Genomic DNA, 16490 nt, shown 5'->3' on the forward strand with positions numbered 1-16490 from the left:
CTCGACTATTAAGGAGGCAGGATCCAAGGGGGCAGGGCGGAACAGATACTGAATTAAGGGGCTGTCGGCCCAACAACGAGTAGATGGGGACTGTGCGGAGAACCGACCCGCTCTGACGTGTCTCTGACGAGGATCTACCCCAGCAAGTGAAATTACCTACTCGCATTGGCACCATTGTGTGACTATGTTGTTCAGTTTTAGTTCAAGTCTGTTATGGGGCTACGGACCCCAGAATGGCTGCATGGCTCTCATATGCCTTATACGAGACTCAAACAAATCTGGTAGTGAGAAACTACGAAATTAAAGTAAAGATATAACGTAAAATGTTGTCATTTTTTAGTTCAAGTAACATAATGAGACTCAGAGAACACCAAGGATTATGGATTGGACGAGAGCCATCTCCTGTCATAAACTGTACTGTATTTGTATAACAGCAAAAAGTTAATAAAAATACATTTGAAAAAAAAAATGATAATACTCAGGACTGATCAGGTCCTTACATACAGTTGTAACTTTTATTGTCAAAAATCATAGTTGCCACATCTTTTATTCCCGAGTAGCTTTCTAGGACTATAATTCCTTTGTGTTTTCTCAGCTCCTAATATAATTATTAATTTGGACAAACAGTACTAGGCAGTGCTTAAAATGTAAATACAGAGGTGCGGTACTCACTTTTTAGAGTATTTGTTTGCGCCTGAGAAGCACTGGTACTCTCCCATTAAAGGTATTGCTGACGAGACGTGCAGGTACTCGCCTTTTCAGATTAAAGAAGTGCAGGTGCTCAGTACCAGAAGGTACCTCCCCATTTAAAGCACTGGTATTAGGAAGTCCTTTTCCTCTTTCCTCTGAAATCTGGGAAGTCTTTTTTCTCTCTCAACAAAATGCTTCTGTTTATGCCAGTGGGTATGGCTGCACGAGCCAATATCCCTTTACTGTACTCTTGTCATTATATTGGCCCCTTGAGAGTCTTTTTTCAGTATCAGTCGCAGCGCACTAGTGATTTTGAGAATGTAAGGGCACAATGAATAGAGTCCTATGTCTGTGTTTACTGGCTCCTCAGTATCTAAGCATAAAGAAAGCCTCAGGCTTCCCAAGATGCAATAAACGATGCCGGATGGCGGTGGTGGTCTTATAGTCAATGAGAAATGGTCCCGCCCACATGCAGAAGACTATTTGTGCAGGGTTCTCTGGGAAAGGTGTGTACCATGCATCATTTGTGCGGTCACAGGCTCGTGCACACGCTGATGTCTCCCCAGTGGGCTCACATGGGGACCAGTCCTTCACAGTGGCATAACAATATCCCCCGCAGTGAGGGGGAGCTCGGACCATGAGCCAGTGGTGTAACAGAGAACCCTGTAGCCCCCCACAGTGTGGGGTACCCCGATCCCCAGGGGGCTCCCCTCAGCACAGTACCCTGGCCTGAGAGCTTCTGAGTGTGTCCTCGGTGGGGGGAGGGCTCCATGTACTTCTTAGGGTGGCCTCAAGTTTCATCGTGCCACTGGCCTGAGCTCCCAGGGCCCCCCTCAACACAGTACACTGTACATGGGTGGGGAGACCCTGGCCTGAGAGCTCCTGAGTGGGTCAAAGGGGGAACTCCATGTACTTTGCAAGGGGCACCCCTCAAGTTTTGTTACACTACTGCTCCTTGCATTAACGGGGCGACAACCCTCAAAGTTTCCAGAGACTAGGGGTGGCAAGGGCAGTGCCAACTGCCAATAGTACTATAGTGCAATTGAGGGGCTGCAGTTACTCCAAATTGCCTACGAACATGGCCATTTTGTCCAGGGGCAGGATCACTTTTTGCAACACGATGCTCCCCATTGCAAGTGACACAGCAACAACTGTTAGTCCCGCCTTCCACTGCCTGGGGCCTGTCACTCCGAGGAGGCTGCGTGAATAAAATAAGAAAAGAAAATTCATTTTTCAGCCCCAACAAATATCTCAAACTGGTTCAATTACACCGTGTCAATAAAAATGTAAAACAGACATGGGGCTTAGTGGACACGATATTAAAACCTGTTTGTTTGACGCTGTCAGACAATATATATTAAAAAGAGGCTCTCTCTTATGATACAATAATTTCCAAGTCATTTCATTACTGCAGGCGACGCATAATTCTCGGGCAGGGTCTCATTTCTGCGCATTTTTTCGATTCTGCGATCTGCTGGTGTGCGGCGTTATTTTCTTTCTCTCCCCTTCTGGAAGCTAAATTAATTACTGTGGGTTTATCTCGCGAGCTTGTCAGAGGGAGATGATGAACAGCTCCTAATATTGAAAGATTAGAAGGGGCGCACGAGCTGTTAGATCTCAGATACACGCGCGTGCACAGCTCTGCGCCGCATCTGGAGGCCAGCGAGGCGCGTGCTCGGCGGCCCCCTCCCTCAGCTGTCTTAGGCCCCAGGGACCCATACCCCAGGGCCAAATAGCACAAAAACTGCTCCATGGACTTGAATTAAAGTTGGCAGGATTACACATTATGGTGCAGTTTTGGGTACTACAGATAAGTTGAGTATTTTTTTACGTAATAAGCTATTTTAACTTAGTGATATCTGTATTTACAGTCTTTTGCATGACATTTTGCAGTATTTCACAGCATTGGTACATAGCAATGTAAAGTCATTGTGGGATTGGCTAATGAAAAGTTAAAGCCAGCAATCCTGTTTTTAGGTACATTTTCCTGTGTTCTGCGTTTCACCCTTAGATGTAGGTAAATATTAGGTTTGATATTTTTCCCCTACCTATTACAACTTTGTCAAAATGTTATGGAGTATTGCAATACTGCCTCAGGAGTACAGCTGCACCAAAAATAAATAAAAAATATAAAAAATATCTAAAAAAAATAAAAATAGAGAGTAATGCACTATAATGTACAAATATAGTGTACTACAACATATTATCTTCTTTTAACATATTTAAATATGCACAAAAAAATCTAAGCAATACCGCGGTAATAACTATAAATCACAACTCTAAATTTTTCTACTTATTACCACTTTAATAAAAGTGATAATAGGTACTGAAGATCAATAAAAGCACTTACCTATATATATGACGATAACCCAGAATGCAGAGAAACACAGAATGTACAATGCAGCTAAAATGCGCCAAAAATCACATCGCTGCATTTTATCTTTGGTAAACACAGCCATTAGCCAGTCACATATTGACTTCTCATTCGCATGTACTGCGGTATACCGCAAACATACCATGGTACACCTCGGCACATTGTACAAGGGAATGTTTTAAAACGTATAACTTTAACACTGCTTAGACTATTCACACATACTAACAAAAGTTGACATTTACACCTTACAATGTACATATCAGGCACATTACACCTACATCCGTCCACACACCTCTACACTACTTCTGTTACCACAGTCCACTCTACTCCACTCCACTCTATGCCGCTCCACTCTACTCCACTGCACTCTACGGTATTTCACTCTATCACATTTCACACTTTGTCACTCGACTATACGTCACTCCACTCCACTTCATTTGACAGCACTCCACTGTACACTGTTACGTTTTACGGGTCACTCCTTTCTATCACAGTCCAGTCTACTCAACTCCACTGTTCAGTCCTCCACTCTACGCTACTCCACTATACACAGCTCCACCCTGTGAAACTGCAGTCAACGCTATCGTGCTCTATGCCGCTCTACTACATGCCACTCCACTCCACTACAATGCACTGTATGCTATTGCACTGTACACTACTGCATTCTATGGCACTGACTCCATGCCAATCCACTCTACTGCACTGCACTCTGCGCTACTACACTCCATGCTATGCCACTGTACCACACGCCACTCTAAGCCACTCTACTCTACTCCACTATATGCCACACCACTCTATGTCACTGCTCAGTACGACAGTAAACACTACGTTATTCTGATTTACATTAATCCACTGTACACTACTCCACTCTATGCCACTCCGCTCTCTGCAAATCCACAGCACACTATTACACTGTACGCCCCTAGGGCCTACCCCACTACACTCTACCCTACTCCTTTCTACAACACTCCACAGTATTCCACTCTACAACATTCCACGCTACGTCACTCCACTATACACCACTGCACTGTACCTCACTACACTCTTCGCCACTCCACTCTACATCACTCCAGTGTATGCCACTCCACTCTATGCTATTCCACTCAACACCACTCCACTCTATGCCCCTCCCATCTACACCCTCCCAGTGTACTCTATTCCTCTGTACACCACGCCACTGTTTGCTACTCAACTCTACTGCACTGCACTCTACGTTGTTCACCTGTACGCCGTTACACTGTACCTCTCTTGACTGTACGCCACTCCACTCGTCGCCACTCCACTGTACACTATTTCACTCTACGCCACTCCTTTCTATCAGAGTCCGGTCTACTCCACTCCACTGTACGTTCCTCAACTCTATGCAGCTCCACTCTACCATTACTGTATACTATTTCTATATATGGCAGTCCCATGTATGCCACTTAACTCTATGCCACTCTACTTTACCCCACTCCACTCTACGTCACTCCACACTATGACACTCCAGTCTATACGACTACCCTGTATGATTCTCCACTCTAGGCTACTCCACTCTACGGTGCTCCCCTCCGCGCTATTCCAATGTACACACCTCCACTCTCACTACTCCACCGTACACCACTTCACTTAACAGCACTTCACTGTGCACCATGCCCTATATGCTAATCCAATCGATGCCACTCCACTGTGCACCACTGCATTCTACACAAATACATTGTATGCTATTCCAATCAATGTCACTCTGGTGAATGCCACTACGGTGTACACTACTCCACTGATGACACTCCACTCTACACTACTCCACTGTACGCTATTTCACTGGATGCTACTTCACTGTAATCTATTCTACTGTATGCAACTGCAGTCTACCTCACTCCACTATATGTCACTATATGCCACTATACTGTACACCACTTGACTATATGCTATTCCACTCTACACCACTACACTCCATGCTATACCTACTGTATGCCACTACTCTGTACCTCACCCCACTGTACTCTGCTCCACTCTATGCCACTGCACTGTACAGTACTCCCCTATGTAGTACTATATTCTACCACACTTCATTCTGCCATTGCAATGTTCTCCAGTCCACGCTACACTAATGTACTGTATGCCACTCCACTATACGTGTTCCACTCTACTCCACCCCACTGTACGCCAATCCACCCTGCGTCACTCCAATGTAACCCACTCCATTCTACACCACTCCAGTTTACAGTATCCGCTGTACAAAAGTACACTTGACGCTATCAACTCTACACTATTCAATTGTATGCCACTCCACTGTATGCTCCTCCAGTGTATGCTCTTCCACTGTACACTATTCCATTGTGCCCTACTCCACTCTATGCCTCCCCACTGTACTCCACTGCACTATATGTCACTCCACTGAATGCTATTCTAATTTACTCCACTCTAGTGTACACCAATCCACTGTATGTCATGCCAATGTAAGCTACTCCAGTGTTTGGTAGTGTACTGTATGCTAGTCCACTGTATGCCACTCCACTGTAGGCCACTCCCCTGTACGCCACGCCAGTGTACGCTATTCCACTGTATACCACTTTACTCTACCACACTCCACTCTATGCCGCTCCACTCTACGCTAATCCACTATACGCCATTCCACTCTACAACACTCCATTCTACACTATGCCACTCTACGCCGTTCCACTTCACTCAACACCTCTCTATGCACTACACTCAACAGCACTATATGCCACTCCACTGTAGCACACAGCACCACACTTTAGGCTACTCTACCTCACTCCACTGTACAGAAACGTACTCCACACTATGCCGCTACACTATACTCCACTCTATGACAGTTTTACACACTCTACACCATGGCATACCATTCCACTGTACAAGCCATCACTCTACTCTATAACACTTTATTTCACTGTATGCTATGCCACTACAGTGTTTTATTCTCCATGGCACTGTATGTTACGACACTCCAATCCTCTATATGACACTTTAGTGCACTCTGTGCTACCCCACTCCACTTGGCTACACTGTACAACAGTTTAGCCCACTGTATGACAATGGATGACACTCTAATGTACGCCACTCCAGAACTCTCTACTGCACTCTATAAAACTGCACTGTATAACTCCCCACTGCACTCCATGCCGCTATATAACACTGTACAACACTGCATGCTCCTACACTGCACTGTACAACACTCTATTCCACTTTATGCCATTCTACAATACTCTGCTCAGCTTTGTACCACTTGATAACACTCCACTCCACAACACTTGACTCCATGAAACTACAGTCAACGATACTCCAATGTACGAAACTCAACTGTACTGTATGACATGCCACTCCATGGTACAACACGCCACTACAGGCTACAATATTCTACTATATGAGATACCACACCACCCCACTCCACTAAATGATAGTTTACTCCACTATACGCAGCATCACTCCTCTCTGCTGTATTCCACTCCACAACACTAGACTCTACGGTACTACCCTGTACAACACTGGCCTTTACTAAGCTCTATGACCCTGCACATAACAACACTCAATTGAATGACAATCAACACTATTATTTCTAACACATTTTTATTAAGAAATAAAAACTTTTAAAATTAAAATGGAAAAAAAATCAAATGTTAAAACTAAGTTATAGTCAGGAAAACGTTATTTATGCTTTCTATAGAAATCCAACTTAAAGCATAAAAACAAGAGAAATTCTAAAGTTATACCTATAACTTACATTTCTGAATTGGGGACCACTAGCTAGAACTTACATTTATAATTTATGCACCACCTATAATTTACTATACATCGCAAACCTTCGTACACATTCTTCTCGCATCAATTGCAACACCTATAACTCGCCACTCTACTATGCTCAGTGTCCCTGAGAAATGATGTCATATTAAATGTCATAGGGCCTGATTGGTGGATGGGATATGCCGTCGCAAACATGACGAATAGCCTGTTGTCCGTATTACAAGTTCCATAGAATATAATGGAACTTGTAATATGGTGGATGGGATAGCTGCCCCATTTGTGACAGAGTATCCCATCATAATCAGGTCCATAAGTCTTAATATAACTGCTATGATTTCACATGCTGTAAATTATATGATATGCAAGAGTATAACCAGTGCATGGACAAATGGCTGGTGTTTTGGGACTGAGAAGAAAATGAGGGGTCCTAAAATATGTTTCCCTGCTGCTGCCATGCCCCATACGAAAATATAACATGGCCACAGGCAAACAGCTGACCAAAATGACAACTAATTTGGCAAAAAGCTAGATATTTAACCAGAGAGCATGTTTTTGTGATTTGATGTAAATCTGTTCAGTAGTTTTGGAGAAATAAGGCTTCAAAATGTATAGATATATCAGGCCACGGTAGGGAGGAAAGGTAGATCAAAAGATAAGATCTGATTGACTGCTTCATGTCAACAAAGATGTTTGACAGCCATTGTAGCAGTCAGGGACTGAGTCATGTGTCTTAAAAAAACAAAAAGCAGCATATGAGGGTAACGTAGGTATACAAAGTGGACCTCTTTCGGTGTCGGAACAGATTTATTTTTAACTGTACTGTAGTATTTTTTTAAAAGGGACTTTTCTATTTGAATCCTCCTGGGGTGGGCCATGGCCCAGTGGTTTGGTGCACATGTTGTATAATGGGAGCAGTTCATGAGCACCCCCCCACTCCACGAGCCAGTAAATTGACCCTTTGACCCGGGCTTGTGCTGATTTAAAATTAGTCATGATGAGGGATGTGCAGCTCCCATCTCCTAGCCATTTCCTGGCCCCAGGAGCCCCATCCACCAAGACTTGATGTATTGTATGGAAGGGGTATGGACCCCATCCCTGAGCCACAGTATGGCCCCTGGGAACCTATCCCTGGAGTCCAACCGTCCTGAGACAGTGTCCTGAGGAACCCATCCCTGGGACACTGAGGAAAAAGCAGAATTGCAGTCGAAGACAAATAAAATACACTAATACCATTGATAAGTTGAGAAATCATTCAGACATAGTAGTTAGGAGTTCAAATAAAGGTGGAAATGTTGTCTTGTGGCATTTGACAGAGGCATACAAACAGCAGAAGCATGCACAATGCTGTAGGGGGATTACTATGGCTGAATACCTCGAAGTAAGGCAAGATTGTGACAACCAGTTGAATGAGTGGAAAGATCAGGGCCTGTTAAGCTGGGTTGAATATAGATTCCTCAAGCAGCAATCTATATTTATCCAAAATTACCAATTTCCCATCTAATTCCCAAAGTGCATAACAATGTCTACAATCCACTGGGCCGCCCAATAATTGTGGGACAGGGTAGTATATTTGAGAATGTTTCGAGATCAATAGACTTTCTGAACCAACTTGTAGACAGTCTACCCTTCTACATAAAAGACACTGCAGACTTTTTACAGAGAATTTTTTATGTAAGTTGGGAGAAATATATGTTGCTTATGACACTTGATATCACATTATTGTAATCAAGTATAAGACACAGTGATCGGTTGAAGGCTGTGAAACGTTTCATAAGAGCAAGACCAATGAGAATATAGAAAAACTGTAACTTGCTCTTCAAGATGATAGAATGGGGTCTTTCAAAAAGCATTTTTATATTTCATTCTAAGAGGGACGGCTATGGGCACCCGTTTCATCCCCAGCTATGCTAATTTGAAAATGTGCTGGTGGGAGGAGCAGGTGGTTGGGGGAGCCCCAGTGGGAAAGTGGATGTGCACGTTACACTTTGGGCACGCTTTATAGATGGCCGATTTTTTATATGGAAAAGCAGTAAAGCAGAGGTGGACCTGTTGGTGGAGGAGATAAATAATATTGACTTGAAATTGTCCTTCACTGGTAAGATAAGTGAAAGGGAGTTGGAGTTTTTGGATGCATCAATGCGTGTGGAGGGACATAGATTAGTGACCGTACTATGTAGAAAACCAACAGCAAACAATAGCATTCTGCATGCCCACTTATCAAGTGTATGTCCTTTGGCGAGCTCTACAGAGCTAGAAGAGTATGCAGTACCATTGAGGAATACCAAGAAATAGAAAAACAGATGCTAACTAGATTTAAGGCACAAGGATACAATGTTAACATTTTGAATGCAGCATCAAACAGAGCGAAAGATTGTAAGAGAGAAATAGCGCTGTTTACAGCTAAAAAGAAGAAACTGATGAACAAAGAGCATAGATTCATCACAATATATAATTGAGAGCATTCAAGAGTAGAGGTTGCCCTAAAAAAACATTGACACCTCAACAAAAGCGACACTAAAATAGGTTAGGAGATTTCCAGGAGGCCCTCATAGCTACAGGCTTGTTAACTCCATGCAAGACCATCTCGTAAAGAGTGATATGAAATATGACTAGAAGAAAGAGGCATGGCTTTCGTCTGCAGAGGAGTTTATGAAATGCAATAAACAGAAGGCATGCCAGCACAGAGTAAACATTACCATAGTTAAAACACCATTCAATAGAAAAATCAAGGTTGGAGGCAGATTGACATGTAAATGTACACATGTAGTATACCAATAAACGTGTCGTTGCCCAAAAGTATATAGAGGTAGCACTAAGCTACCAGTTCACAAGAGAATTTTGCAACATCCCAGTACGCTGAAACATGGTGCTTTTAGCTACCTAGTTGCCAGACATTTTAGTAGATTTCATGAAGGTGATGAGTCTCAGTTAAAATATAGTGGCTTAGCACAGGTACTTAAGAATGTTACGGGAGGTGATAGAGAGCACCAACTCAGACTTTTAGAGACTAAGTTAATCCTAGATATGGACAGAAAGGAACTGCATGGTCTTAATACTGATGAGGAATTGCATACAAACTTGAGATACATTTGCTGCTGGATTTCCAGCAGGACAGTAGATGCACTTATATAGGTGTTTTTTAACAGACGATGTACAGCTAAATAAGTTAAGAAATATGTTGATAAGTCACCTACTTTTTTTTCAATGAACTGTTTTTGTTTACTTATTTATTTGAAATGTTTATGCAGCAAAGTATGTGGTATTAATTTTCGGCTAGTATACCCACTGGCGCTATATGTGAGACACTGATTGATTGCTAAGAAGCGGACAAATTAAATGGAATCAAACTTAATTTTGTATAGAACTGACCTGGTTTAATGAAGAAATTACAAGACTGATATTATGAATGGCAGAATGTGATATTAACAGATGACCATTATGTTTAATATTTTGATTAAATTAAGTGAAAAGAGAAGGCATGTGATGGGAAATTAATTGTAATTACAAATATTAATTAGTAAGATGGAGGTTGCTCTAGCAATATATGTTCAGATTAATTTGCTTGTAAATTTTGTTTCAATTTTATTTTTCCCATTCGAATCATAATGTATTAATGTTTGAGATTTACGTTTAATATAAGGAATTGAAACAGACTTGTGCATTACAAGATAGCTCCTGATTTTCACTATTCTTATTGTGCTTCGTTTGTGCTTATGGTTCACAAATGGTTTAAATGTAGGTAATAATAGTGGCATGTTTATCATGACCAAGGCTGAACAGTGTAGCTGAAGTGCGTGGAGATATAATCCTTAACTAATAATAGTGCTGCTCTCATCTTTACGAAGTGTGAGGATTGTTTATTTAGTAATGCGCAGGCGGATGTGTATTTTTTCGGCACCTCCAGTGATCGAGAAGCACACCGGCAACTGCAGCTTGATATATATATATATATATATATACATAAAACACAAACTGGAGTCCAGCGACTCGTAACTTCGGACTCAGGCTCCCCTGAGCTATATATCGTTTTTTATATATATATATATATATATATATATATATATAGATAGCCTGGGTCCGAAGTTACGAGGCACTGGACTCCAGTTTGTGTTTTATGTTTACCCACAGGTTTTTGAAACCGATGTGCTGACTTGCGCGGTCTTTAGCTATGCCCCTGGACACGGCAACCATCAGCCTTCAAAAGGGACTTCAGAGTGAGTCTGCAAAGCTGGTGCTGGCGCACATAATGTGCACCACAGGTAAGCCTGTCTACACCCACCCGTGCCCGGACTGCACTTGCACCAGAACCCCTGGCCAATTCTCTTCCCAAAGGTACTCCAGAAAAGAGCTTTATTGGTTTAACAACCCAGGTAGGAATACCTTGTGTGATTCCCTTGATTTCAACAAGAATATCTAGTGTTTCTATTATGTTAGTTGTCAATTCTCATGTAAAATAGACACCTCACTCGTGCTCGGCATACCGAGCCAAAATCAAACAGCCCCCTCCCTCAACACTGCTGCTTGGTCCACAAAACTTCCCTGTGTTTTGATTAACTCTTGATCTGTAATTAACCACAAATACGAATTGAGTATTTAGACACATGCTCTAGAGATAGCTTTTCTTAGGGAGAGTTGGGATGATGACGCCTCTCGCTTGACGTAGTAGCTGCGATTCCAGCTGGCTATGCCATTTTCAGATGAGATCGCACCTCAAAGCAAGGAGGAGGCTTATCTGTTATTTATCTCAATCATCTGAAGATTTTGTGGGAGTCAACCACTCAAATTAACTATGAGGGGGGATTGGCCATCATTTGTAAGTCGGATCTCACCTGTATTTTGACTGGTGGGAGCACTTTCTCGGAGGTATGTGAACTGATGGCCTTTAAACTTTTTGATGGCTATTCTTTAGTCGCAGAAGGGCTCTTAGTATATTGCCCTCCTGGCCCTCTCTCTAATTTCCTTGACGAGTGCACAGACCTGCTGGAACCGCTGGTCATGGCACCAAAGGCAATTATATTGGGGGATTTTAACATTCATTTCGACGACAGTAGCAACCGGCTGGTTACGGAATTCCTCAATCTGATGGTTTCCTTAGATTGGATTCTAAAGGAAGGCTCGGCCACTCATGTAGCTGGCCACACCCTCGATGGTATTTTTACCCACCCTGAGGTGGATATACAACTCACTATGACCCCGGTTGCGTGGACGGATCACTCTCTTTTGACTTTTCTCTTCGCACATACACATTTTTTTCCGACACGTACACCCTTGAATAAACCTATTAGACAATGGAAAAGTATTAAGGCAAAACCCCTGGAAACAGCACTAAACAACAGCTGGAACAATCCTAAGTTGTCTGTATTACCGCCATTGGCCCATTTTAATCAGGGAATCTCGGCACCGATTAACTCTTTAGCCCCTCAGAAGGTACATGCACCACGACTGGGGAAAAAACCTAGTCAACCTTGGTTTTCCCAGGATCTTAAAACACTTCAGAGGAAATACAGGCAACAGGAGTGGTGCTGGAGGCTTAAGCCGGACCCCAGCGAGAAATCTGATTTAAAAACGGCCTTAAATTGTTATAAGGAGGCTTGTCTTAAAGCTAAATCAGAATATTTAACGAGTAAAATTAGGAACGCAGCTAATTCCTCTAGAGAGTTGTTTAGAGTTATTAATGTCCTGACCACCCCACCTTGTGCGCCTAAGCTGGACAACTCACAAGATTTCTGCAACAAAGTTGCAGATTTTTTTGAAAGTAAAATTCTAAACATCCATTCTAGCTTTACCTTAGCTAAGACTCAGGGGTCCTCCTCTCCGCCCAACACCGTGGCCAGGGTCTCTCCTGGTCTATGCTCAGCCACACTTAACAACCGGAGGCTACTGTCCAAGTTCAACATGCCGTCTCAAGATATGCCCGGTAAGCTGCTCCGCGAATGCAAATCGGGGTCGCCACTGGACCCATGCCCGCCGGCCATTTTGCATCTGGTCCCGGAACTGACAGTATCGGCGCTAATCCCTGTTTTCCAAGTTCTTACTTCCTGTATTTATCCATCTGCATGGAAGGAAACTACTATTATTCCTTTAAAAAAGAAGGAAACGGGGAAACATGATGATCTTACCAATCTTCGTCCTATAGCTTTGCTTCCCTTGCTGGCTAAAATATTTGAGAAATTTATCAACAAAGAACTGGTCAATTTTCTGTCAGTTTCAGAGGGTTTTGATACATCTCAACATGGATTTCGGAAATTCCATAGCACGGAATCGGCCCTCATCTCCTCATCTGATAATATTCAGAGGTTGGTTGATGAGGGACAGGGTGTTGTGCTGGTTCTACTAGACCTTTCTGTGGCGTTTGACACCATTGCCCCCCACATCCTGTCAGAACGCCTACATTATATGGGGATCAGGGACCAGGCTCTGAAGCTGCTCGAGTCCTTCCTCACGGACAGGTGGTCTACCGTAAGTTGCGGAGACTTTAGTTCCCCGGCCTACCTTCTGCCCTGTGGGGTCCCTCAGGGATCCCCACTTAGCCCCACTTTGTTTAATGTTTATGTGGCCCCTCTGGCAGAACTTATACGTTCTTTTGGTTTCACCCACACCTTATATGCAGACGACACGCTGATTATTATTCCTATCAACAATGATGGGTAGATAGTTGCGGCTCGGTTTAACACCTGTATGTCAGCGGTAAGCAGTTGGATGAAGGCCAACTGGCTGAAATTGAACTGTGAGAAGGCAGAAGTTCTCTGTTTTCGGACAAGTAAGGCACTATGGTCCCCTAGTTGGTTGCCTAAAGAGTGCGGCACTCTGCCCCTACCGGGTTCCACATCCAGAAACCTAGGATTTCTTTTCGACGATCATTTGTCTTTCCAACCGCAAGTTAATCTGACTATAAAAACCTGCTTGTGGACGTTGAGGAAGCTGAAGAAAATTTTCCCTTTTCTAACTAAAGAATGGAGAGTGACGGCTACTTTGGCGTTGGTCGGATCCAGATTGGACTATGGTAATGCCCTTCTGCTTAACTTGGATAAAAAATCTCTTAAAAGACTGCAGCTGATACAGAACACAGCTGCTAGACTAATTCTGAATCTGCCACGATCTGTCTCTGCTAAGGAAAGCCTTAAAAATCTTCATTGGCTTCCAATAGCCCAACGGATATCCTTTAAGGCGCTCTGTATTTCCCATAAAGCCATGCACGGATTGGGCCTAAGTATCTTACTACTAAACTTCATTGGCACCGACCCACACGGTTGCTGCGGTCGGCCAATACCTTTCTCATCCAGGTGCCCCGCACTAAGAAGGTGAAGTGGGGGGATAAAGCCTTCACTATAGCAGCTCCGAGGACTTGGAATTCTCTTCCGCTGGAGCTGCGGAAAGAGCATAACTATCTGATCTTTAGGAAACGGGTCAAGACTTGGCTGTTTCCTCGATAATTGTCTGATTTCTTTCTCTGACATTGCCGCTCTCCCTTAGTCAGCGCTTCGATGCCCCCGGGCCGGAATGCGCTCTACAAATACCTCCATACATACATACATGATGCACTCACTTTTAAATGCAAACATGCCAATAATTATGTCTTTAATGGCCTGTAAATTTATAGGCCTCTGGGTCTAGAACCAACTTCATATTGTCATTAAATAATTTTACTGAATCATGAATGTGGTTCACTATCTTCATCATTTTAGGGGATTTTAATTTCCACCTAGAAGATTTAACTAATAAAGTAACAGAACAACTTATAGACAATATGACTTGCCTTGACCTCTAATAATTGACAATTCTGCCACACATTTGTCGGGCCATATCTTGGATGGTGTCTTTTCTAGAAGCCCTGACCTAGAATTTGAAGCTGTGTCACCGCTAGAATGGCCTGACCATAAAGCAACCAGCTCTAATTTAAATCTCCTGGCTACAAGCACATTAGTTTAAAAGACCCCGCAGATCATAAAATCCTGTGCATGGAACAAAACTAACAAAACTGAACTCATTGAAATTCTAGCAGCATCACAGCCCACCCCTATGGATGATCCTAATATAACCACATCTAGCTACTCTGAATGGATTAATCTAGCGGTTACGTGGCTAGCTCTCCCTAAGGTTTTTAGAAACCATAGAAACAAACCCTCTGCTCCTAGGTTTCCCCCAAAGTAAGATCACTAAATCTAAAATGCCAGAGGTAGGAGAGAAAATGGAGGGAACATTAGGCCAGATGAAAGAAACAAATATAAACAATACATATAAGAATTTGATTAATACTGAGAAAAACAAGTTATTTTAGTGAGGAAATCAACCTAGCAGAAAATTCGGCAAAATAATTATTTAAAACAGTCAAAACTATCTCAAGTCCCAATTCCATTAATTTCATGACACCCAATCAACCCCAATGTGATCAATTAGCTGATGTCTTTCAAGTCAGAGTAAAGGAAATGCACTGTGAATTTGACTGTGGCTGTAATACCAACTGTTATGCTTTCAGGACAGAATCTTTAGGTACCAGGAACACAAACTTCATGTTTACTCCGTTCTCAAGGTAGAAGGAGTGATCAAATTAATCGAAGCCACCAAGTCAGGTGGCCCCTCTGATCCTTGTCCCCCGACAATCCTTCATGAGATAGCTGGCTTGGTAGCAGTTCCCCTCACCAACCTATTGTATGGTATTATTCTCTCCAGACAATTTCCCAATGATTGGAAAAAGGCATCCATCCTTTCCCTGATTGAAAAACCCTCCCTCAATTCCAATTAGGTAAAAAGTTATCTCCCCCATCCCGCACCTGCTGATGCTGGCAAAAATCCTAAAAAGACATCTTAATACAGAACTTTCAGCCTTCTTGGACAAAAATGAAGTTCTGAACGGTGCTGAACATGGTTTTAGAAAAAAACGTGGCACTGAATCTGCCTTGATACTGGCTACAGAGGAAATCAGCTCAATTGTGGACAGAAATGGAAGGGATCCTTTTGGATCTATCTGCAGCCTTCGACACCGTGAGCCATACTGTGCTAACAGATCAGCTAGAAAAGATAAGTATCGGAGGGTCGGAGCTCGATCTGTGCTGCTCCTTTCTTACAAACAGAGAACAGTTGGTCTCTCTTGGAGAATTCACATCAAGTCTTTTTCACTGCCCTGTGGTGTCCCCCAGGGGTCTTAATTGAACCCTTTGCTCTTTAATGTATATGTAGTACCACTAGCTAGGCTCGCTCGTTCTTTCGTTTTTTCGACAATCTCATTTGCAGAACACCCAGATCATGGTGTTGATCTCAAGCAACACAAATGAGCTTTCAAGCACCTCAAGAGCTGAATGAATGAAGCAATAAGATGGATGAGATAACTCTCTCACATTAAATTCGGAGAAAACTGAGGTCCTTCTCTTTGGGAAAGATACCTCCTACTGGAACTCTTCCTGGTGGCCCCAACACTTGGCCCCCATCCTTCTCCAGTCCTAAAAGTTAGGAATTTTGGAGTAATTTTTGATTTGCAGAACATACATTTGTGGATCAGAATAATAAACGTAATTCCTCTTGCTTTCTCCTCTTAAGAACCTTGAGAAAGATTCTCCTGTTCATTTATTTTGGACTCCAGAAAACCGTATGTAAAGCACTTGTACTTTCCAGGTTAGACTACAGTAATGCCCTTCTTATGGGCATTCAACAGCCGTTCCTGAACAAACTTCAAGTATTACAGAATGCA

The sequence above is a fragment of the Pleurodeles waltl genome, chromosome 9 (assembly GCF_031143425.1).
Source record: "Pleurodeles waltl isolate 20211129_DDA chromosome 9, aPleWal1.hap1.20221129, whole genome shotgun sequence".
NCBI lineage: Eukaryota > Metazoa > Chordata > Amphibia > Caudata > Salamandridae > Pleurodeles > Pleurodeles waltl.